This window comes from Bos indicus x Bos taurus, chromosome 4, assembly GCF_003369695.1.
Source record: "Bos indicus x Bos taurus breed Angus x Brahman F1 hybrid chromosome 4, Bos_hybrid_MaternalHap_v2.0, whole genome shotgun sequence".
NCBI classification, from domain to species: Eukaryota; Metazoa; Chordata; class Mammalia; order Artiodactyla; family Bovidae; genus Bos; species Bos indicus x Bos taurus.
The window spans coordinates 97,287,801-97,311,524 of record NC_040079.1 but is presented as its reverse complement, the minus strand read 5'-3'; the positions used below and the strand labels follow the sequence as shown (position 1 = coordinate 97,311,524).

The following is a 23,724-nucleotide window of genomic DNA, read 5'->3' as shown; positions in this document are numbered from 1 at the left end:
TTATGTAATAAAAAGGTCACATCATGCCTTTGGGCTAGTGATGCTAAGAGTTTTTCAAAAGCAATCTGAGACATTTTCTTTAGAGAACTGCAACTAATATAAGAACCATCGCTTATTAAATATCAGTTGTCACCTGCACAGCACTTGCATCAGAGATGAGTATTTCTTTCAAAAAGAAACACCGCCTCATTACAAGCTGCAAAAATATATCTCTTAAAGTGCATAGCTGACATTTTCAAGTTAAAATGAATATCCTTCACTTGTCATTTACTAACGGCAATGAAAAAAAAAAAAAGGATGTCACGTGGACTGGATCATTAAAATTCACACTGAGGCCTTTGGGAAATAGAGATCTTTCTAGACAGTCTAGAAAGACAGAAGTATGTCAAGAATCAGGATAAATGAGCAACTTTATTTAACTCTGTGGGAATCAGGTTATTCTGGGAAGATCCAGTGTTCTTTGTGCTGTAAAAATAAATTGCACCTGTAAAGGCCACCAGGTTCAACCAGCCTCAAACTCTCTGTACATCTGATTTCATCAGATTTTACTTTTGTTATCTTATTAACCGAGGAATCAACAGCCAGATACTTAAGATGTCAGAATGCACCTATCTATGTAGATTGAAAAAGATCTCAGCCAGATTTTCTCTCCTAATCATTCACACTTAGATTACACTGTACCTCTTACCACTGAATTTTATACTCCTCTAGAGTATCTAATATACCATCATTCATTCATTTCATAAAATGTATTGAGCTCCTACTATGTTCCAGACACTGTACCAGGAGCCTTTAACAAATAGACAAAGCACAAATCTCTACCCTCAATAAATTCTAGTCAAGTAAGAAACAGAAATTTAACAAGTATGTTCAATAGTGTTATAGATGCTGAAGTATGAGGCTAAGCAGAAAGGTACTATTTTTTAATGCTGAATATAAAAATGAATCTTTTCATACAAAATGTCCTTTAAAAATGAATATGTGAGGAAGCAGTTAACACATGCTGCTTATATAATAATCTTAGATTCAAACAGAATATAAGAAGCCATGGTAAGAAAGTGAAGATTTCTGATTCACAGTTATTAGACTAAATCCTTTAGAGGGTATGTTACTATTAGGGTCTTTTGGAAAACAATATCATTATTACCAAACTATTGTTGTTGTAGGAAAAGAAGTATATCATGCTAGTCACTTAAAAAAGATTAGCATCAATTTATAACAAAGTAGAACCAAAATACCACAACTTATTGTGTATGAGATTTTGTTTGCCTTCTGTATTAATATTTTTAGGTTATTTAGATTTTGTTTCATCATGGCTATCTTTTTATTAACAATCTCTTTTAAAAGAAGTCACGTTACTATTCCTTTGAAAATAGCACAATATCTCACTAAGTGCTCTTGACACAGTAGGACCCTTAATCCATGCTACTGACTACTTTGAAGTTCTAGTTCTAGTTTCTAAGCTGGATAATGGCCAGTCTTATTTTTAAAATCATCTACCCTCTGTCCTCTTAGTTGTTTAAGCACTTCTATGGTCACACACAACTCTTTCACATTATTTCTGTAAACACTGAAATCTGTCTTTTTGTCCATTCTTTATAAAAATGAGAAACAACGGGCTGTTTTCCTCTCAGGGAGATACCATGGAAGAAAGCTGCACTCATGAGATTTCTATGGTGTATCCAGGCTCTTTACATACATTGCCTCATCGAATAATCTTAGATCTTTGAATATTTGAGCGGAAGCAAACTCTACTCCAATAAGGATGAGAATAATACCAGTCCAGTACCAGGTTGAACTGCCAGTTTTATAATCACAGAAAGTCCAGGTGTAGGCTTCAGAAAGCTGTAGGGACTAAAGTGTTACTTATGTTCAGATGGTTCGTGTTGGGGGATCCTGGTTAAGGGTGATTCAATAAGCATGCGATAATGACTCAAATGCCTGTTTCAACTCCACACCCTTATATTTTTATTACTATTTTTTAGAACCTGTTATCCATGAGGAAAAAAATACTGAGAAAGGAGTAACATATCCCTAAAGACATTAGAATAGATTAAATCTCCGCAGTCTGAAAACATGAACCAAACATGAAGATCTCTTTGAGTGCTTCCGTTTTTTTAAGAGTTGGGTAGTTACTTCTTAGTTGTTTCTGAATACATTAATATTTATTGAGCACCAACTATAGCAAACACCCTCTTCCAACAACACAGAAGACTCTACACATGGACATCACCAGGTGGTCAACACGAAATCAGATTGATTATATTCTTTGCAGCCAAAGATGGAGAAGCTCTATACAGTCAGCAAAAACAAGACCGGGAGCTGACTGTGGCTCAGATCATGAACTCCTTATTGCCAAATTCAGACTTAAATTGAAGAAAGTAGGGAAAACCACCAGACCATTCAGGTATGACCTAAATCAAATCCCTTATGATTATACAGTGGAAGTGAGAAATAGATATAAGGGACTAGATCTGATAGATAGAATTCCTGATGAACTATGGAATGAGGTTTGTGACATTGTACAGGAGACAGGGATCAAGACCATCCCCATGGAAAAGAAATGCAAAAAAGCAAAATGGCTGTCTGAGAAGGCCTTACAAATAGCTGTGAAAAGAAGAGAAGCCAAATGCAAAGGAGAAAAGGAAAGATATAAGCATCTGAATGCAGAGTTTCAAAGAATAGCAAGAAGAGATAAGAAAGCCTTCTTCAGCGATCAATGCAAAGAAATAGAGGAAAACAACAGAATGGGAAAGACCAGAGATCTCGTCAAGAAAATTGGACATACCAAGGGAACATTTCATGCAAAGATGGGCTCGATAAAGGACAAAAATGGTATAGACCTAACAGAAGCAGAAGATATTAAGAAGAGGTGGCAAGAATACACAGAAGAATTGTACAAAAAAGATCTTCACAACCAAGATAATCATGATGGTGTGATCACTCACCTAGAGCCAGACATCCTGGAATGTGAAGTCAAGTGGGCCTTAGAAAGCATCACTACGAACAAAGCTAGTGGAGGTGATGCAATTCCAGTTGACCTATTTCAAATCCTTAAACATGATGTTGTGAAAGTGCTGCACTCAATATGCCAGCAAATGTGGAAAACTCAGCAATGGCCACAGGACTGGAAAAGGTCAGTTTTCATTCCAATCCCAAAGCAAGGCAATGCCAAAGAATGCTCAAACTACTGCACAATTGCACTCATCTCACACTCTAGTAAAGTAATGCTCAAAATTCTCCAAGCCAGGCTTCAGCAATACATGAACCGTGAACTTCCTGATGTTCAAACTGGTTTTAGAAAAGGCAGATGAACCAGAGATCTAATTGCCAATATCCGCTGGATCATTGAAAAAGCAAGAGAGTTCCAGAAAAACATCTATTTTTTGCTTTATTGACTATGCCAAATCCTTTGACTGTGTGGATCACAATCAACTGTGGAAAATTCTGAAAGAGATGGGAATACCAGACCACCTGACTTGCCTCTTGAGAAATCTGTATGCAGGTCAGGAAGCAACAGTTAGAACTGGACATGAAACAACAGACTAGTTCCAAATAGGAAAAGGACTACGTCAAGGCGGTATATTGTCACCCTGCTTATTAACTTCTATGCAGAGTACATCACGAGAAACACTGGGCTGGAAGAAGCACCAGCTGGAATCAAGATTGCTTGGAGAAATATCAATAACCTCAGATATGCAGATGACACCACCCTTATGGCAGAAAGTGAAGAGGAACTAAAAAGCCTCTTGATGAAAGTGAAAGAGGAGAGTGAAAAACTTGGCTTAAAGTTCAACATTCAGAAAACTAAGATCATGGCATCTGGTCCCATCATTTCATGGGAAATAAATGGGGAAACAATGGAAACAGTGTCAGACTTTATTTTTTTGGGCTCCAAAATCACAGCAGATGGTGATTGCAGCCATGACCCGTGGCAGATTCATGTTGATGTATGGCAAAACCAATACAGTATTGTAAAGTAAAAAAAAAAAAAAATATATATATATATATATAATAATAATAATAAAAAATTAAAAAAATAAAATAAAAGACTCTTACTCCTTGGAAGGAAAGTTACGACCAACCTAGATAGCATATTCAAAAGTAGAGACATTACGTTGCCAACAAAGGTCCATCTAGTCAAGGCTATGGTTTTTCCAGTAGTGATGTATGGATGTAAGAGTTGGACTGTGAAGTAAGCTGAGCACTGAAGAACTGATGCTTTTGAACTGTGGTGTTGGAGAAGACTTGAGAGTCCCTTGGACTGCAAGGAGATGCAATCAATCCATTCTAAAGGACATCAGTCCTGGGTGTTCTTTGGAAGGACTGATGCTAAAGCTGAAACTCCAGTACTTTGGCCACCTCATGCGAAGTGTTGACTCATTGGAAAAGACTCTGATGCTGGGAGGGATTGGATGCAGGAGGAGAAGGGGACAACAGAGGATGAGATGGCTGGATGGCATCACCGACTTGATGGACGTGAGTTTGAGTAAACTCCGGGAGTTGGTGATGGACAGGGTGGCCTGGTGTGCTGCAATTCACGGGTTGCAAAGAGTTGGACACGACTGAATGAATGAACTGAAGTACAAGCAAGGAAAGTTTGCAACTTGACTGTTTTGTTTGGAAGGAATCTGAGCTTGTAACTGAGAGAGAACTGTAGGCAATCCTAAGCAATGTTGATGGGGCTCCTAGGAGCTGGAATGGCTGTATAAAGGTAGAAGTGTGAAATGTTAGTCGCTTAGTCGTGTCTGACTGTTTGTGACCCCATGGACTGTAGCCCACCAGGTGTTTCTGTCCATGGAGTTCTCTAGGCAAGAATACTAGAGTGGGTATCCATTCCTTTTTCTAGAAGAGCATTGCTAAGATAAATATTGTCAGAATTAGAATGATGTTTTGTATAATTTCTTCATTTCTACTTAGCTATTCCTTTAGAAAGCAACAGCATGAAAATCTCATGACTCTTTCTACTTCCATCTTCCCATGTCAAATTAAGATTGAGCACCTCTAAAAATAGAAACATGAAAATAGTTGGTTTCAGTTTTATAAGTTTTTAATACGAAGTAAAAATGCACATATAGAAACCAGATGAAGGATTACAAGGCACAGTTTTCTTGACTGTGTAGAACTGTCAGGGTTACATAGTATGATAGGTGGTCCCACCTTACATTGTAATATTAACAATAATAATGACAAGATTTGACTCTAAGCATGTGCAGACTATTACACTAAGTGCTTTACACATGATATTCAGATGCTACCTGTCTCATTCTTCTCTTTGAGTTGCTCTTGACAAAAGTCTACTCTCATAAAAGTATTATTATCAAAGCACATAGAATTGAAAACCTATGTCCTAAAAGGGATAGAGGAGAGGTTTACAGCTTACAGTACATGGTGAACAGTGTCTAGTTGACTAGCTATTTGTGTTCTCTCCAAAGTCTTTGTTTTGTTCTTGTTCAGTTGCTTAGTCATGTCTGACTCTTTGTGACCCCATGGACTGTAGCACACCAGGCTTCCCTATACTTCAGTATCTCATGAGTTTGCTAAAATTCATGTCCATTGAGTCAGTGATGCCATCCAACCATCTCATCCTCTGTTGCCCCCTTCTCCTTTTGCCCTCAATCTTTCCCAGCATCACGGTCTTTTCCAATGAGTTGGCTCTTCCCATCAGGTGACCAAAATACTGGAGCTTCAGCTTCCGCATCTGTCTTTCCAATGAATATTCAGGATTGATTTCCTTTAGGATTGACTGGTTTGATCTTTGTGCTGTTCAAGGGATTCTCAAGAGTGTTCTCCAGCACCACAGTTCAAAAGCACCAATTTTTCAGTGCTTGGTCTTCTTTTTGGTTCAGCTCTCACAACCATACATGACTACTGGGAAAACCATAGCTTTGACTGTACAGACCTTTGTCAGCAATGTGATGTCTCTACTTTTTAATACCCTGTCTAGGGTAGTCATAGCTTTTCTTCCAAGGAGCTAGTGTCTTTTAATTTCATGGTTGCAGTCACCATCTGCAGTGATGTTGGAGATTAAGAAAATAAATTTTGTCACTATTTCCATTGTTTCCCCACCTATTTGCCATGATGTGATGGGACTGGATGCCATGATCTTCATTTTTTGAATGTTGAGTTTTAAGCCAGCATTTTCACTCTCTTCTTTCATCTTCATTAAGAGGCTCTTTAGTTCCTTGTCACTTTCTGCTATTAGGGTGGTGTTATCTGCATATCTGAGGTTATTGATATTTCTCCTGGCCATCTTGATGCTAGCTTATGCTTCATACAGCCCAGCATTTCACATGATGTACTCTGCATGGAAGTTAAATAAGCAGGGTGACAATATACAGCTTTGACATACTCCTTTCCCAATTTGGAACCAGTCCATTGTTCCATGTCTCCTTTTAACAGTTGCTTCTTGACCTGCATACAGATTTCTCAGGAGGCAGGTAAGGTAGTCTGGTATTCCCTTCTCTTTAAGAATTTACAACAGTTTGTTGTGGTCCACACAGTCAAAGGCTTTAGTATATTCAATGAAGCAGAAGTAGATGTTTTTCTGGAATTCCCTTGCTTTTTCTTTAATTCAACGCATGTTGGCAATTTGATATCTGGTTCCTTTGCCTTTTCTAAATCCAGCTTGTATATCTGGAATTTCTCAGTTCACATACTGCTGAAGTCTAGCTTGAAGGATTTTGAGGATTATCATGTGAAATGTGAAACTGAGCATGTGAAATGAGTGCCATTGTGTGGCAGTTTGAGCATTCTTTGGCATTTCCCTTTTTTGGGATTGGAATGAAAACCGACCTCTTCCGGTCCCGTGACCACTGCTGAGTTTTCCAAATTTAGCTAATTTTAGTTCCACTAAAACTGAGGAAGAGAGGAAGGTCTTCCTGGATTCATCCTCCAGGCATAATTTGGCCCAGCTCATTGATATTGTCTTTCCTAGCTCCTTGTTTTTCAGCTCTAAATATTCCTACCTACTCTTTGCTGTGAAGAGTATTATTTTTCTTCCTCATGTTGTAGGAACACCATGCTTAACACCCAGTCTCTGTATGCCACATCCACCAAACCAACTGCTTCTCAAAGCATCCTAATAAGATTAGAATGAAGATGGATCTACTCTATCTTCAAGGAATTCTCATACCGAATACCAAAAGAATATTTTTTTCATAACTTTAATTATATATTATCTAAATATACCCTCCCAACAGCCCTAAGGAGGTAGGTGTCAACACCTTTATTAATAATGCAGGACAAAAACCTATGTTCTGTAACATGAAATGCCCCACTCAAGGGGCATGCAAGGGTTAACGGAAGGGCTGTGTTTGAAAGCTGATTCTCAGATCTTCCAAGCACTCCTTGTTGATTCCCACTTCTGTATCTTTGTGCCAAGTACTGCTCTTGAGAACCTCCCAGCAAACTTTGATCCCTGCCCTGCCCAGCTCAAATCACACATTATTTTGAAATTTCAAAGCACAATGACATAAAGAAGATTCTAAATGCCCTCTGAAGCTGAAGTTCCAATACTTTGGCCACTTGATGTGAAGGGCTGATTCACTGGAAAAGACTCTGGTGCTAGGAACTGTTGGAGGCAGAAGGAGAAGAGGGTGACAGAGGATGAGATGGTTGGATGGCATCACCAACTCAAAGGACATGAGTTTGAGCAAACTCTGGAAGACAGTGAAGGACAGGGAAGCCTGGCACACTGCAGTCCATGGGGTCACAAAGAGTCGGACATGACTTAGCGACTGAACAACAACAACAACAAATGCCCTCTGAGAGGAAAAACAGGTCACTTACAGAAACATGAAAATCAGCATGGCATCAGGCTTCTCAAAAACATTAATGGTAGAATAAAACAGAGAAACACCTTTAAACCTCAGAGGAAAAGTTAATTCTATCTTAGATTTCTCAATGTGGTTGGTATATCGATTAAATGCAAGGGTACAATGAATATATTTTCAGTCATAGAAAGATCTAGAGAGCTTGCCTTTTATATGCCCTTTAAAACATATTTGAGGGTGTTCTCCAGCAAAACAGATGTATGAGCTAAGAAAGAGATTCAAAAAACAGAGGATCAAATGGACAACACCAAGAGTAGGTGAGGGTGTGGAGTAACAAGAACTCCCATACATAGGTACTGGGAGGGCAAAACGGTACTTTGGAAGACAGTTTGGAGGTTTCTTATAAAACTGAATATACTCATCATATGATCCAGTGTTTGCACTCATGGAATATATACAAAAAAGTTGGAAACTTATGTCTACGTAAAAACCTGTACACAAATGTTTACAGCAGCTTCTTTTATAATTTTCAAAACTTAGAAACAACCAAGAGGTCCTTCAGTAGGTGAATGGATAAATAAATAGTGGTGCATCAATCAAGACAAAGGAAAACTGTGCGTGTGCGCATGCTAAGCTGCTTCAGTTGTGTTTGACTTTGTCGACCCTATGAACTGTAGCCCACTGGGGTCCTCTGTCCATGGGATTCTCCAGGCAAGAATACTGCAGTGGGTTACTGTGCCATCCTCCAGCAGATTTTCATGACCCAGGGATTGAATCCATGTCTCTTATGACTCCTGCATTGGCAGGCCCATTCTTTATCACTAGGGTCATCTGGGAAGCCCAAAGGAATATTCAGTTCAGTTCAGTCACTCAGTCATGTCTGACTCTTTGAGACCCCATGAATTGCAGCACGCCAGGCCTTCCTGTCCATCACCAGCTCCTGGAGTTCACCCAAACTCATGTCCATTGAGTCGGTGATGTCATCCAGCCATCTCATCCTCTGTCGTCCCCTTCTCCTCCTGCCCCCAATCCCTCCCAGCATCAGAGTCTTTTCCAATGAGTCAACTCTTCGCATGAGGTGGCCAAAGTATTGGAGTTTTAGCTTTAGCATCAGTCCTTCCAAAGAACATCCAGGACTGATCTTTAGAATGGACTGGTTGGATCTCCTTGCAGTCCAAGGGACTCTCAAGAGTCTTCTCCAACACCACAGTTCAAAAGCATCAATTCTTCGGCACTCAGCCTTCTTCACAGTCCAACTCTCACATCCATACACGACCACTGGAAAAACCATAGCCATGGCTAGACGGACCTTTGTTGGCAAAGTAATGTCTCTGCTTTTCAATATGCTATCTAGGTTGGTCATAACTTTCCTTCCAAGGAGTAAGTGTCTTTTAATTTCATGGCTGCAATCACCATCTACGGTGATTTTGGAGCCCCCCAAAATAGTCTGACACTGTTTCCACTGTTTCCCCATCTATTTCCCATGAAGTGAAAGAATATTATTCAGTGCTAAAAAGAAATGAGCTATCTAGCCATGAATGCACATGAAGGAAACTTAAATGCACATTATTAAGTGAATGAAATCAATCTGAGAAGGCTATATCCAGTAAGATTCCAATTATATGACACTCTGGAGAAGGCAAAACTATGGGGACAGTGAAAAGATCAGTGGGCCAGGGGTTATGGGAGAGAGGGATGAATAAATGAAGCACAGAGAATTTTCATGACAGTGACATTCCTTATGATCTTATAATAATAGGTATATTATTATTGTAAAGACCTTATACACTTGCCCAAGCCCATGGAATGAACAACATCGAGTGGACCCAGGGCAAACTATGGACTTTGATTGAACATGATGTGTCTATGGAAGTTTACCGATTCTATCAAAAGTACCATTTGTGGGGTAATTCTGTCAGTGGGGAGGCCATGCGTGTGTTGGGGGTGAGAGCTATATGGGAAATCTCTGTACCTTCCACTTAGTTTTACTGTGAACCTCAAAGTGCTCTAAAATATAAGTCTATTGAAAACAACAATGGCAACAAAAAGAGGATCCAACTGAGACCCTGATCTGGAAGAAACTCAGGAAGAAACCTGCAGGGAAGGGCTTCTGCCATATAAAGAAGGGAGTGGGGATAATGGATTAATTGATATGGTGCAGTGTTTAAGAAATGAGAATTATTATAATGATGGCTTTACAAAGAAAGGAAAAGAGATGATAAAAGCTCTGTAGGAAAGAAAATGTAATTGTGTGTCAGTAACTTGGTTCTACAGTTGATGACATTTTCATAATCTCAATCATTCTATGTTTTATATGGATTCAAATATTCTTTTTTTCAGAAGCAGAATAGAATACTGGTTAAAAAATCAGACTGACAGGATCCTCACTTCCTATCTGGAGACTTTGGACAAATGACTAAATTCGTTTTCACTATCTATACCACAGAGATAGTGCCTATTTCATTGGTTGCTTGTAAGGAGTAAATGAATCAATGCATACAAAATGCTTAGAACATTATCTGGCACATAAAAATCACCCAGCAGATACTAAGTATTAGCAAGATTTAAATGGAGTGATGTTACAAACCACTTTTGTAAAGCATAAACTAAGCAGAATATACCTAAAACTATTAAGTAAAAAAACAAACAACCAAACAAAAAAAAAAAACCCAAAACTATAGCAAAGCAGATTGAGTGAAAAAAGTGTTAATTACTCAGTTGTGTCTAACTCTTTGTGACTCCATGAACTGCAGCCTGCCAGGCTCCTCTGTCCATTCAATTCTCCAGGCAAGAATACTGGAGTGGGTTGCCATGCCCTTCTCTAGGGCATCTTCCCGACACACGGATCGCACCCTGGTCTCCTGCACTGTAGGCAGATTTACTGTCTGAGCCACTGGGGAAGCCTCAGTCAGAAGAGACAGCCAAAGAATCAAAGAATGGATCTGGTGACGCAAATGATGGGACAGAAGCTAGTCATTTTCCTTGAAATTCCATACATTTTGTTCTTTTCAATGTATACATATAATTTTGGTACATGTATTAAACAATAAAAATCCTTCGGCAAGAAACAGTTTTTCTCTCTAGTGTTTTGGTTCTCCAAATGTGGTCCACAAACCAGGAACACTGACAGCATTGTGAGAGATGCAGTCTCCTAGTCCCACCCCAAGCCTGAATCAGACTCCACTTTATAATAAGATTCCCATGTAATTCACACACACATTCACCTTTGAGAAGCCTGGGTCTGTTTGTCACTTGCTTCCCTTTCTAAGGGGGTAAGACCAGTAGGAATCTGTTGACTGACTGAATAAATGAATGTCCAGCACCTTCTTACACTCATCCCCCAAACATATTGCTGAAAGCTAATATCAATGGAACCAAATAACCTAATTTAACTCAATTTTAATTAGCTTGATTGTTCATCTAACAGGTCTAGCTTTTTTCAGTATAGTGATGGGGGTTCCAAGTTGAACAGATACTGTTTAAAATATCACTGAGGTGCACAGAGTCAACTGATGGTAACATATGTAGCAGCAGGATGTGACACACAATATGCTATGGAGATATTCTCAGAGTGCAATGGGAGCACAAAATAATGTCCTTCAGATCATGGGAGAAGGACAGGACATAATTAAATTGAGTCTTAGCAGTGACACTCTGAAGCATGGCTTAGGGGCTGCATATCATACCAGAAACAGGGAGATCAGATGGGAGGTGAATAAAATAATCTAGAAAAGAAGTAAAGTGGATTTTAGTTGCAGCATTGGCAATGGGGACAGAATAGAGGGCAGATCTGAGAGATACCAAGGAGGCACATGTTGCAGGGTATGATGGATGCAGGGAGTAATCAAAAAGAGAAAGGTTCTAGTATGACTTTCATACTTTTAGCTTTGCTTGTTGTGTGTGTGGTGATGCTTTTTCACAGAAAGAGATGTATTTTTTGGCATGAGTGAGAGCCAGTAAGTTGGTGAACTCCTATAGAGTGTGATATTCTAGAGGAGATGCTCAGTGTCTTTGGGATATGTAGATCTGGTGTTCAGAAGGGAGAATGGCTCTCGAGACAGATTTGGATGTAATGATGCTGTAAATAACATTATCCATTGGAAAGAGATGACTAAAAGACAGATGTGTGTTTCAAATGTGAATATCAGACATTATATTACATAATGGGGGAGCATGGACATATAACAGTGAAGCAGGAAATTATATACTATGAAAGAATATGAGGACAAGTAACCTGGGAGTTAGTAGAAAAAACTAGAAAGAAGTATGATCATGCAAACATTTCAAACCTGTCTTCAATGTGGCCTGCTCATTTTCTATTAATGAAGGTGAGACATTCAAATTACATGTATCCGGGCTAGGCATGCCTCCATTTTCACAATGATTTGCATGTAAGTTATGTAAGCTACTAAATTAATACTAATTCTAAATCTAGAAATCATGTTTGAGAGTTATATAACTGCAAGATGCTTATGCAATTTAGGGGTTGGCAAATATTTTCTGTAAAGGGCTAGATGATAAACACTTTAGGCTTTATGGTCTAAGAAGTCTCTGTAACAACTCTGCTATTGTGCACAAAAGTAGCCACAGACTAAATGTAAACAAATGGATGTGACTATGTTCTAGTCAAACTTTACGTATGAAAACTAAAATCTGCATTTCATATACTTTTAACATTATAAACTATTATAATTCTTTTGGATTTTTCAACCATTTAAAAATATTGAAAAATATTCTTAACTCTTTGAGACTATGCAAAAACAGGTGACTGGGTAGATCTGGCCCAAAGATTAAACTTGCTGACCCTTGATGCAATTACAGTCAAATAATGAATATTAATTTAAGACTATGACTTAATGGGTCAATATCTAAAAGACTGCTTGACAGGTGGCTCAAAGAATCCAGTTGCCAATGCAAGAGACACGGGTTCAATCCCTGGGTCAGGAAGATCCCCTGGAGAAAGAAACTATAACCCACTCCAGTATTCTTAACTGGGAAATTCTATCGGCAGAGAAACCTGGCAGGCTACAGTCCACGGGGTCACAGTCAGACATGACTTAGTGACTAAACAACAACAAGCTAAAAGATGAATAAAAATGGAAATAGTCTCATATGGCATCTCTTTGCTATACTGAGTGCCACCATTCATAATTTATTCTGTGAAAATTCTGAATTAGAATATATACTAGCTTTCCCAATTTTAGTAACAGATCAACTGATCAAATTTGGCTTCAATGTTTAATCTCTTTATTGCTTTGCACCAGGGTGGGCTTAATAATATTGTGCTTCTTAGAAATTATCTCAGAAGGTAGGATTTTCCTTTTTAAATATTCCCCCTGCATTTAGCCAAAATTTTCTTTTCCTGATTCATCTCTTTAAGAATTTATTATCACTGGATTTATTCAGCTACCTTAAAAATGAATGGGGTTTTCAGAGCAAAATAAATGCCATAAAATATCTGCAGAGAGAGCTTAATTTAGCAATTATCTGGAACATTAAAAGTTACCTAGCTTGATTCTGGAATAAGAGTGTCTCTTTCCAATAATGGAAACCATTTTGAATTCATGCGTGTAGCTGAGCCATATGACAGTGGGAATAAAGAGCATGCTAAATTTTTCAGGTCCATAACTGCCAAAAAGCAAAGCAATGAAACGTAACAATTTTCTAAAATCCCTGTGCCAGCTTCTTTATGATTCCAGCCATTATTTTCTGGAATGATAGTAATTTCCAAGTTTAATGTCAAAGTCTTTGATCTAACATCAACCTCAAAGAAATCACTGTGGAGATTTACAATAAACTCTCTAAAAGAATGGGTTTGAGAGGTTTACTTGCTGATTAAATTCACAGGAATTTTAAATAGGTATGGCAATAAGAAAAGAGAAACTTTCTCCTGAAAGTGATGGGCTATTTGTCCAAACAGCAGAGGAAATATTCATACCTGGGTTTGAAATCTCTTTTAAGATATAAATTTGGTTTTCATTTTATTTCATTATTATAAGCTGGTAGCCAGGAAGGTCAATGACATTAAAAAAAATGTTTTTATAATTTTCATGTCTTTGCAGAAAAATGATATCACAACTTAACCTAGAAACTATTTTTCTTTTTCAAGGGTCTCTCCAAATATTTGATCATATTGGAAAAAAGCAAAAATTTTAAAAAAGAACAAAACAATAAAATATTTCTCCTTGACTACAACTGGAGAATATTAACAATATTCACAATTTGAGATTCTACTTTTCATGAATAATATTTTATATATCTTCTTTTCTGTGGTCTTTTCACATAGCAAATTGTCACATGGATAAAGCAATGTACAGGCATACTTCCTGCACTTCATTTTATTGTGCTTTGCAGATATTAGGTATTTTTTTTAATACAAACTGTATACTTGTGACAACCTCACATCAAGCAAGTCAATGCACACAATTCACGCAATTTCCCAACAGTCTTCATTCATTTCATGTATCTGTGTCACATCTGGGCAACTATCACAATGTTTCCAACTTTCTCATTATTATTCTATTTGTTGTGATGATCTGTGCTAGGTAATCTTTGATGTTATTATTGTAATTGCTGTAGGGCACCATGAACTGTACCCATATAAGATGGCAACCTTAATAGATAAATTTTGTGTGTTTTAACTGCTCCAGTGATTGGCCATTCCTCCATCTCTCTCCCACATTTCAGGCCTCCCTATTCCCTGAGCACTACAATATTGAAATTTAGCCAAATAATAACCCTACAATGGCCTCAAAATGTTCAAATGAAAGGAAGAGTCATACATCTCTCACTTTAAATCAAAATCTAGAAATGATTAAGGTGAGTGAGGAAGGCATGTCAAAAGCTGAGTCAAGCCAAAAGCGAGGCCTCTTGTGTCGAACAGTTAAGTTGTGATTGCAAAGAAAAAGTTCTTGAAGGAAACTGAAAGTGCTACCCCAGTCAACACAAGAATGATAAGAATGCAAAACAGCCTTATTGTCGAGATGGAGAAGGTTCCATGGTTTGATAGAAGGCTGAATCAGCCATAACATTCCCTTAGGCCAAAGTCTGATAAAGAGCAAGGCCCTAACTCTCCACAGTTCTATGGAGGCTGAGGGAGATGAGGAAACTTTAAAAGTCTGAAGCTAATGGAGCTTAGTTCAGGAGGTTTAATGAAAGAAGTCATCTCCATTACAAAACAGTATGAGGTGAAGCAGAAAGTGCTGATGCAGAAGCTACAGCAAACTATCCAGAAGATCTAGCTAAGACAATTAATTAAGGTGGCAACATTCAACAATAGGTTTTCAATGCATACGAAACAGCCTTATATGGGAAGAAGATGTCAGCTAGAGAAAGCGAAAATGTTAGTAGCTCAGTTCAGTTCAGTCGCACAGTCATGTCTGACTCTTCACGACTCCATGAATCATAGCACGATTCCATCACCAACTCCCGGAGTTCACTCAGACTCATGTCCATTGTGTCTAACTCTTTGCAACCCCATGGACTGTAGTCCACCAAACTCCATGGGATTTCCCTGGCAAGAACACTGGAGTGGGTTGCCATTCCCTTCTCCAGAGGATCTTCCCAACCCAGGGGTTGAACCCAGGTCTCCTGAATTACAAGCAGATTAGCACTGAGCCACCAGGGGTCAGTACTCATAGCTAGAGAGGAGAAGTCAATGCTCGGCTTCAAAACTTTAAAGGACAGGCTGACTCTCTTGTTAGAGGCTAATTCAGGTGGTGATTTTAAGTTGAAGCCAGTGCTCATTTACCATTCTGAAAATCCTAGGATGCTTAAGAATTATGCCAAATCTACTGCGCCTGTGCTATATAAATGAAAGAACAAAGCCTAAATGATAGCACATCTGTTTATAACATGGTTTATGAATATTTTAAGCCCATTGTTGAGATGGAGTGCTCAGAAAAAAAGATTCCTTTCAAAATATCATTGCCAATGCACCTGGTCATTGAAGAGCTCTGATGGAGATATACAATGAGATTAATGTTGTTTTCTTGCCTGCCAACACAATATTCACTCTACAGTCCATGGATCAAGAATTAATTTTGACTTTATTTAAGAAACACATTTTGTTAGGTTATAGCTGCCACACATAGTGATTCCTCTGATGGACCTAGGTGAAGTCAACAGAAAACCTTCTGGGAAGGATTTACCATTCTAGACATTGTTAAGAACATTCTTGATTCACGGGAAGAGGTCAAAATATCAGCACTGCAGGAGTCTGAAAGAAGTTGATTCAACCCTCATGTATGACTTTAAGGGGTTCAAGACATCAGTGGAGGAAGTAACTATAGATGTGGTGAAAATAATAAGAGAACAAGAATTAGAAGTGGAACCTGAAGATATGACTGAACTGCTGTAATCTCACGATAAAAATTCCACATATGAGGAGGTGCTTTTGTGGATGGGCAAAAAAAGTAGTTTCATGAGATGGAATCTACTCCTGCTGGATATTGTGTAAAGAGCATTGAAATGACAACAAAGGGCTCAGAAGATTACATAAATTTAGTTGATAAAGCAGTGGCAGGGTTTGAGAGGACTGACCCCAGTTTTGAAACGAGTTCTCTTGTAGGTAAAATGCTGTCAAACAGCACTGATGCTACAGAGGAATTGACTGGGGAAAGGAAGAATCGATGCAGCAAACTTCATTGTTGTCTTATTTTAAGAAACTGCTACAACCACCCAATCTTCAGCAGCCACCACCCTGATCAGTTAGCAGATGTCAACAACCAGGTAAGACCCTTCTCTAGCAAAAAAATTATGACTCACTGAAGGATCAAATGTAAGTTGCGTGTTTTTTTTTTAAATTTAGGTTTACACTTTCTATTTTAGAAAAGTGCTACCATACATTTAATAGACTACAGTACATGGTAAACGTAACATACAAGCACTAGGAAACCAAAAAAAAAAAAAAAAAATTCATGTGACTTATTGTATTTGCTTTATTGTAGTAGTAGGGAATGAAACTGTGTGGTACAGACATACCTAGGAGATATTGCAAGTTTTGTTCCCTACTACTACAATAAAGCAAATACAAGAAGTCACATGAATTTGACATTACTTTGCCAACAAAGGTCCGTCTAGTCAAGGTTATGGTTTTTCCTGTGGTCATGTATGGATGTGAGAGTTGGACTGTGAAGAAGGCTGAGCGCCGAAGAATTGATGCTTTTGAACTGTGGTGTTGGAGAAGACTCTTGAGAGCCCCTTGGACTGCAAGGAGATCCAACCAGTCCATTCTGAAGGAGATCAGCCCTGGGGTTTCTTTGGAAGGAATGATGCTAAAGCTAAAACTCCAGTACTTTGGCCACCTCACGCGAAGAGTTGACTCATTGGAAAAGACTGTGATTCTGGGAGGGATTAGGGGCAGGAGGAGAAGGGGACGACGGAGGATGAGATGGCTGGATGGCATCCCTGACTCGATGGACATGAGTTTGAGTGAACTCTGGGAGTTGGTGATGGACAGGGAGGCCTGGCGTGCTGCGATTCATGGGGCCGCAAAGAGTCGGACACGACTGAGCAACTGATCTGATCTGATCTGATGTGTGTAATATTTTAAAATCCTCTCTTTTTAAAAAATCTCCTCAAATAAGACATGTGCAACTGTGTTCTGACTATTCAAGGAAATAAAAACAATGAATGATTAAATTTTATTCAGTGTATTTTATTAAGTTTTTAATTAAAATTTTTATTCGAAATTAGTAACCCATCTTGGGACTATTTCTATGAAATACTGTGCCCTGTTCATGGATAAAGAAGGTTTACTCTTGAAAACTTTTAGCAATACTGTATGTTACATTTTGAGGAAAAGTTTAGAATATGTTAGCCATAGTTTCTAATTTTTAATGCACAAAATCAGAAGAAATGAAGAACTAGATAAAGTCTTTCACAAGGGAGAAAGATCAGGTTCAGGCCTAATGAAGCTATAGTTTGTATCCAAAAAAGAGATCTCTGACTGCTTTGGAAAGAAAAAAATCAAACTTATTTATTGGTACAACAATGCCCATCAATTAAGAGACTTACTAACTTTACCCATTCTACAGAAATATATTTAATTTTGAACCAGATTTAAATATAAATATCTACTGGTCCTTTAGAAAGCTAATGACAAAATTCTGTTGAGTGCATATAATTCCATCACTTTTAGCATGTTCAACAGTCCCAGATCACATCAATACAAATGCATAAGGTATTATGTACATATATATTTCTTATCTCAATTTCTGCCCTTTCATGTCTTTGGACATTTGTGTCCACTTTGGGTTTGGAGTTCCTATCCAAGAACATATCTATGAAAGATACTATTATCTTCCAGCTAAGCAGAAATGAACTTTTCTAAATTGAAACAGTGTAGATTAATTCAGGTTTCAAAATGAAGAATAAAAGAACAATGTGGGTTTATTTAACAATATTTAAGTAGAATGTATTAAAGAACTATAAAAAGGTGTAAGTCTAATTGTAAACATAACTCGTTTGGGATCATTTTTAAAATACAATTCAGGAAGAAAATGTTTAAAATATTTTTAATGTTTAAAATATTTAAACATGTTTAAAATATTTATATGTGCTTAAATATGTTTAAAATAATTTTGTGCAAAATGCAAGCAAATCTAATCAGTTTGGCATCAATTAAGCTCTAACAATGTACTTCAGTATCTCTCCTAAGTAGAGCGATCTGTTTTCCCTTCACCCAGGTCGATTTGTGCACATTATGGTGTCATCATAATTTTAAAACATACTGAGAAAATGACAGAGCTGCAAAATTAAAATAAATGATTAATGGTAGTTTTTTCATGTTTTGTACTAATAGGTATTACTGAGACTTTAAATTAATAGAGCTGTCAAGCTCACGGATGTTACAGATCCAGCAATGAACCAAAATGGAAATTATATATTCCACAGACACCTAAAGATGACACTTTGGAATATTTTAAATTTTAATTAGTAGGTGCAATTGTTTTGTTCCCTGTAACTACCGCAAATTAATTGGAAATTAGTCACAACCAATCTTTTTTTTTTTTTAACCAATCTAAGATGAAGAGGTTGGTGCTCTACACCTTAACATCTTTGTTTGCAGGCCAGAAAGCATACATGCAGTAAATTGCATTGTCAATTACAAAAACAACAACTGTTGTGAAATTAGGGAAAAATTATGCACAGGTAAACAAAACTAATTAATGCATAAGTAACAGGGGAACACACAAAATAATGCCACTAAACACTAACATGCTAGTCTTTGGGGGGGAAAAGAGGCTTAGAAATGTAAATCTATGCAAGAGCATTTACCAGTGAAGTTTTAGGTAAAAGGATGCTTTTAGTTTATGTTTTATTTAACTGCTTTTAGAGTCTTACTACCACTCATACCTTAAAAAGTATACCCACAAGAACAGCCACCTGATTATCCAACTGTGTCTCAAGATGACAGAAGACTGTTATTAATAGCTAATTTTCTTTTCCTCAAAATGCCAAGATTTATACCCATAACAAATGAAGAATCTTAAGGTTCATCCTTATTTTATGTTTAAATATTAAGTAAATAGTAATTTTCAGGTGTACACCCACCTATTAACAATTTTCCTACTGATAGTTTATGGGTTACCTCTTTCCTTTTAGCACCAAAAATACACATAACCTTGTCTACTTTTTCCCTTTTCTAAAGTAAGCCCATTAGAACCACTTAAGATTCCTTAAAAATGGTGTATCTGCTAAGGCAGCAAGTGTCAAGTTACAATAGCTGGGTAACTTTGAATGAGAAACTAATTTTCTTATCAAATTTTCAAAATAAAACTTCCCAGGAAGTCAACCTGATGCATTGCTGCTGCTAAGTCACTTTAGTTGTGTCCGACTCTGTGCGACCCCATAGACGGCAGCCCACCAGGCTCCCCCGTCCCTGGGATTCTCCAGGCAAGAACACTGGAGTGGGCTGCCATTTCCTTCTCCAATGCATGAAAGTGAAAAGTGAAAGGGAAGTCGCTTAGTCGCGTCCGACTCTTCACGACCCCATGGACTACATACAGCCTACGAGGCTCCTCCGTCCATGGGATTTTCCAGGCAAGAGTACTGGAGTGGGGTGCCACAACTATTATTTAATGTTATTTCAATCTAATAGACAATGCAAGGGTCTTGGGAGATTCAAGAGTTAGGCGATCTGCATTTTCATGCACTACTCTATTCTGCATGACTTTGAATATAATTTTCCTTTTATATAATTACTAAAGATGCTAAATATTATGGTGAAGTGATATCCTTTCCAATATGAGTTTATCTGTAAATGATTACAGGAAAACAGTAAAAATCACTGCTATATTTTCTATTAACACCTTGGCTAAATCTCAAAAAGATGTCAAATACTATCCCAACACAAAATACCATGAGTTTAACTATTTTCTCTCCCTGTATGACTCAGAATAACAAGGAAGTTAGTCTAAACACTGAAAAAGAATAAAATCCATGTGTATTATTGGTTATAACAAAACTAATAAACACTAGAAAATAATACTTTTTTAGTGTTGACAAATGAGATACAAACTAATTTTCAACAACCCTCCAGTACTGTCATAATTTGTAGGCAGCTGGTTTTAGTAATAAAGAACCAGTTCCACAAGTAAGCAATTCTCTGAAGTCCAGAGGTCACCAATACAACAAATATGAAACCCCAGATTCTGGTTTTTATTTCTGTTTTCTACCCATTGGGATACAGGTATTTTGCTATACTATTTCTAAGCAACTTTTTCCTCCCCTCCTTATGAAAATAACATAAAACACTATTTTCAAGGAATGAAAAATATTTTTAACCTCAGACTACTTTGAATTTCTGCAAATGGGCTAGAGAAGTGGACTTAGTTATGGATGCCAGTCTCTCAAATTTGCCCCATTCTCCCCATAAATCTTTTCATGGACTGTTTATATTTAGACTTTAGTAGCTTCTGGTCATGATTTGCCTTTAAAAATATTTATTATATCTTTGGTAATCCAGAGAGAGGTCTAAGCACATAAACAATGGAAACAAGTGATCCAATATCAAAGAAAGACAGTGGCAAAGAATGTTCAAACTACCATACAATTGCACTCATTGCACATGCTAGCAAGGTTATGCTCAAAATCCTTCAAGCTAGGCCTTAGCAATACATGAACCAAGAACTTCCAGATGTACAAGTTGAGTTTAGGAAAGGCACAGGAATTAGAGGTCAAATTGCCAACATCTACTGAATCTTGGAGAAAACAAGGGAATTCCAGAAAGACATCTATACTAAAGCCTTTGACTGTGTGGACCACAACAAACTGGAAAATTCTTAAAAAGATAGGAGTAACAGACCATCTTACCTGCCTCCTGAGAAACCTGTATGCAGGTCAAGAAACAACAGTTAGAATCCAACATGGAACTGGTTCCAAACTGGGAAAGGAGTATGTCAAAGCTGTATATTGTCACCATGCTTATTCAACTTCTATGCATAGTATATCATGTGAAATGTCGGGCTAGACAACTTACAAGCTGGAGTCAAGATTGCCAGGAGAAACATCAACAGCTACAGATATGCAGATGACACCACTCTAATGGCAGAGAGCGAAGAGGAACTAAATAGCCTCTTGATGAAGGTGAAAGAGGAGAGTGAAAAAGCTGGCTTAAAACTCAACGTTCAAAAAATGCAGATCATGGCATCCAGTCTCATCACTTCATGGCAAATAGATGGGGAAACAGTGGAAACAGTGACAGACTTGATATTTTTTGGCTCCAACATCACTGCAGATGGTGACTAGAGCCATGAAATTAAAAGACACTTGCTCCTTGGAAGGAAAGCTATGACAGACCTAGACAGAATATTAAAAAGTAGAGACATCACTTTGCCAACAAAGGTTCGTCTAGTCAAAGCTATGGTTTTTCCAGTAGTCATATATGGATGTGAAAGTTGGACCATAAAGAAGGCTAAGTACTGAAGAATGTATGCTTTTGAACTGTGGTGTTGCAGAAGACTCTCGAGAGCCCCTTGGACAGTAAGGATATCAAACCAGACACTTCTAAAGGAAATCAACCCTGGATATTCATTGGAAGGAGTGATACTGAAGCTCCAATACTTTGGTCAGTTGACAAGAAGAGCCGACTCATTGGAAAAGACCCTGATGCTGGAAAAAACTGAAGGCAAAAGGAAAAGGAGGTGGCAAAGGAAGAGATGGCTGTATAGCCTCACCCACTCAAAGGGCATGAGTTTGAGTAAACTCCGGGAGACAGCAGAGAACAGAGGAGCCTGGCAGTCCATGGGGTACATGACTTAGCAACTGAACAAAAACAATCCACCTGATAGTATTGTATTTTCTAATATAATATCACATGAAATTCTCATTTAAATGGTATCCCCAAGCAGAAAGGATTTTCATGATATTCAACTTTACAAGTGGGCTGAAAGGGCCATTAAAACAATCTCTCTTCTTAAAACTATGCAATTTGCTTCTCTATGTAGGTGCCCTCTGCTTGGTTTGCAGTGGTCAGAAGCTGCCTGAGAAAATCTCACCGCCTGGCTCTTTGTTTTACACCTGCACTCCTTTACCCACTACTGTGCATTACAAAAATTTCAGAGGCCTTCTATTTTCTCCTCTTTGAACTTTTATCCTTAGGCAAATAAGCCCAATGAACTGATGATGAGACTAGAAAAAATAAGAAATAGTCCCAGTTTTATAATTCTTTACTTCATGACCTCAAACATTCACCTAACCTCACTGCCACAGTCTAAAACCCTCCCATAAAATCACATAACTTACTTGCAACAGTCTATAAAACATGTTTACCTACACATGAAGTAATCTAAAAAAAAAAAAAAAAACCCTCATATGGTCATCCACATCATTACTGTCTAGACAAATACCTAAAACTTACCTTTATTTGTATGGGAGGGTAGAAAATCTGTCTTTTTGGTTGATTACTTTTACTCAAGTGACAAGGTAAATGTGATCTCTGCTTAAATGCAGGACACAGGAATGGAAGAAAATTGAAGAAGTTTTCTCATAAAGAATAAGATTTATGATTCAAGGTTTAGAGCACTTCTGAGATTTATGACCAACCTAGACAGCATATTGAAAAGCAGAGACATTACTTTGCCAGCAAAGGTCCGTCTAGTCAAGGCTATGGTTTTTCCAGTGGTCATGTGTGGATGTGAGAGTTGGACTGTGAAGAAGGCTGAGCACCAAAGAATTGATGCTTTTGAACTGTGGTGTTGGAGAAGACTCTTGAGAGTCCCTTGGACTGCAAGGAGATCCAACCAGTCCTTTCTGAAGGAGATCAGCCCTGGGATTTCTTTGGAAGGAATGATGCTGAAGCTCTCATGTGAAGAGTTGACTCGTTGGAAAAGACTGTGATGCTGGGAGGGATTGGGGGCAGGAGGAGAAAGGGACGACAGAGGATGAGATGGCTGGATGGCATCACTGACTCGATGGACATGAGTCTGAGTGAGTGTCCATCACCAACTCCGGGAGTTGGTGATGGACAGGGAGGCCTGGCGTGCTGCAATTCCTGGGGTTGCAAGGAGTCGGACACGACTGAGCGACTGAACTGAACTGAGATTTATTTAGAATTTTTGTAAAATACATGTAAGTGGGGAATATACTGTGAAATCTGAAGTTGGCAGATAGGTACTTCTGGCTAATAATATACCAATTTTATGGGGACTATTCATGCAGAGCTCAATACAGCCAAATACAAAATCTAAGGAGAGGGGTGGTGTTTTCTGTTCTAGTCAAAAAAGAAGTAAGCACATTCCGTGACTGTCCCACTGAAGGCAACTACACACCCTGCACAGAACGCACGGCACAGCTAAGCATGGACTGCTGAGAAGCAAGCAACAGTAGGTAGACTGGGGAAGGAAACCAGAGCAGGGCGTGTCCCTGAACCAGTGACATCTTCCTGTTTTTTTCCTCCCCTCTCATATTTATCAGTCTGGAGTTAAATGTGGCTTAACACTTGGAA

The 23,724-nt window shown here is 38.2% G+C and overlaps 1 protein-coding gene across 7 annotated transcripts in view; it reads right to left on the bottom strand.

Annotated features, from left to right (window-relative positions):
* Positions 1-23,724, bottom strand: part of DGKB (diacylglycerol kinase beta) — an 874,923-nt gene that overhangs the window by 4,424 nt on the left and 846,775 nt on the right. The window lies entirely within an intron of this gene.